This window comes from Aulonocara stuartgranti (genome assembly GCF_965226115.1).
Source record: "Aulonocara stuartgranti genome assembly, chromosome: 19".
NCBI classification, from domain to species: domain Eukaryota; kingdom Metazoa; phylum Chordata; class Actinopteri; order Cichliformes; family Cichlidae; genus Aulonocara; species Aulonocara stuartgranti.
The window spans coordinates 6,346,650-6,349,666 of NC_138955.1; positions in this window are offsets into that span (position 1 = coordinate 6,346,650).

The window sequence follows — 3,017 nt, forward strand, 5'->3', positions numbered from 1 at the left end:
CTACACCCCACAGTGGATTTAAAGAGAAAAGGTCAGTATGTGATTGTATTTAATGAAACGTGGTTGAAAAGCTTTGTTAAATTCCCCAAACTTGTTCATGAAGCTCAGCCACGTGACAAGTTCACCTTCTTTATGCCCACAATATCCAAAAGTCCTTATTAACTCATATGCAGTTAGTTCTGGTCAGTTGATGTGTTAGAGGCCAATTTAAACACTGTGCAGTTTCCAGTTATTTGCTACATATGCATGTCTAGTATGTGGCAGGACAGGATGGTTTCAACATGAAAACTGAACGTGTATGAATGGGAACTGAGGAAGGAAACATATGGATGACAGTAACAGCAAAAATACTTTTTACATTAAAACATGTTTGACAGGCTCCACTGGTTTAAATAACAAGCTAAAGTTTCAGTTTATGAACTTTACACAGTTCATCTGCTTCTTTTCTTCCTCTGCTCATGCTTCATATTTAAAATCACTCAGTTATGTGGACATAATTAACCTTTAATTTGATTCTTTTTACAAATCTGTCTGACCTTTGCTCATCATCACTATAGGTACACATAAAATTGTATCTTATAGATTGTTTTCTTTTTTAAAAGAAATGAAGAATGAATAATAGAGCGTGAGACATTAAGACACAAATTTAGACAAAAAAAACTTCTCTTTAACCTTTGTCGCACATTCTTGATGAGATTTTCCAAGATAAGGTGATGAGTTAGTTTTAAGAACAAGCAGGGCCTGTGGATTCCTGGTGGTAGTGATTGATGACTGACAGCTTCTTTCTGTTGTGCTCTGTTTACACTGAGGACGTCTGAGCAGAAATGAAGATTGAAGAGCCTAAAACCAACTGACACACATAGGTGGTTCAACACTCACGCAGACACTTTGTGTGGCAATCATAGAGTGCTCACTACAATCTCAATAATTCATTGTTATTTGGCATTTGCACAAAAGAAAACGTTACAGTTCTTGGCTTAAAATTTTGAAAGCAAGTTTTTGAAATCACAATCATCAATGTCAAGAAGCATCACTGCATGTGACTACAGGCTTACGTCACAGCAACATTGAATGTGAAAAATGATTCTGATTATATTGTACCTAGTTAATTGTGTTATTTTATTTCTAATCTACAGTATTTCTTCACCTACAAGGGTTACTGTTCTCCTGAAGGGAGGGAGTGTATTCGTTTCTGTTTGTTTGTTAGCAAGCGACCCTTTATGGTGTTCAAGCTATCATTTTAGAATATTGTGTGATGGTAGATACAATTAACAGCTCGAGCTGATTTAATTGAGGTAAAAACTGGATCATGGTTAGATCGGATGTGAAAATCAGGAAATATTTTATGTTACCCACAATTTTTGTGGATTTCTGGTAACTTCACAACAGAATGCTGACGTCAGCATGCTGCAACAAAAACATGGACATTTTATTATATTGTTATCATTTTAGTGTTTTGGTTTATTTAAAAAATAGGATTTCAAAAAACAAGACAATAGGATTTTTACCAGTGTTGCTTAACACAGCAAAGTGCTGCACATCAACAGAAAGAAAGAAACATTTAAGCTCATGTCAGCATGCATCAGAGAGATGACACAATGTGCCTTCAGTGTCACTGCCAAACATACCTGACTGCTTAGAATTCACTGAATCTATATTCCCGTCACCTGTAGCAGGAAGAATGTTGACAACAAAAACTGTCTTTACGGGATCACATGTTTGACAGGCAACACCGGTTGAAGTTAGAGGTTCACTTTTGTTTTTTTTACCTTGTTAGATTTGTATTGTTGATTGTCGTTTATGCTTAGAAATATTTACTTCTATATGCTTAGAGTTTTGTAATTAGTTGTAGATTGGTAGAGGTTTTGATCCTTGATAGTCTGCAAACTTTGTGTGTATTAGACAGCACTTTGGGAGCATGAGAGGTCATACCGTGTCTTATTGTTTTATGATTAACGTAGTTGCGTCTGTTCTAGTCTAAGTGCTCTTTGTTTAGATGAACTGCAGGACTTCCTCACCGTGTTATCTAGGATGAACCATCTAGGGTGAGGGGGAGGCTACCCTCTTCCTGACCAAGGATGTTTGACCCTTTGATCAGCAGTCCACACACACACACACACACACACACACACACACACACACACACACACACACACACACAGGCAAGGTACTCTTTGTGTGTATGTAGACGTCATATGTTAATGAACTTATGCATATTCATGTAACCTCAATAAAAGAACAGTGGTACGGGAGAACGGACGAGAGCAACTGGGGTCAAGCGAAGGAACGGTGCCTGTCCGGTTCTCTCCCGTGCACGAGAAACATGAAGAAGCTTGCCTACTTGTGTCTTGCTTTGCAGTGTAATTATATTGCCTTCAACGTTCCAGCGGATGGGTTCAAGCTACAAACCTATCATACCTCTCTTATTTGAGGTGCATAATCACTCACTTTCACTGATAAATACATAATCTGGACAATGATTAATTAAGGTGACACAGTTAAGACTTGCTTATGTTGGTGTGCAGATCATCTTCGTTGTGAATAAAACTTAATTTCACTTTGCAGATCAGTCTGACCTTTGCTCCTCATCACTACAGGCACATATAAAATAATGTTACACAGTTTGTTTGTTTTTTTCCTTTTTTGTTTTTAACCTTTACTTGCAAAACCAGAACAAAAGTAGAACAAAACCCAATAAGACCAGATGTGTTTTTTTAGATGGATGGATTTTTCACTTTTTCAACATTTGGAGATGGTGGCACTGGTGCAGTGACAGTATGACGATGCAGAGGTTTGGAGTGGGAGACAAAGTTGGAGAGGCAAGGGTGAGATAGCTTGGACATGAGCAGAAGAGGGATAATTAATACACTGGACAAAGGGTTTTGAAAATGGAGCTGCCAGGCAGGAGAAAAAGAAGAACATCACAGAGAAAATTAATGGATGTAGTGAAGGAGTCCATGCAGAGGACTGGGTTGACAAAGATGCTTGGGATAGGGTGAGATTGAGGGAGATAACCT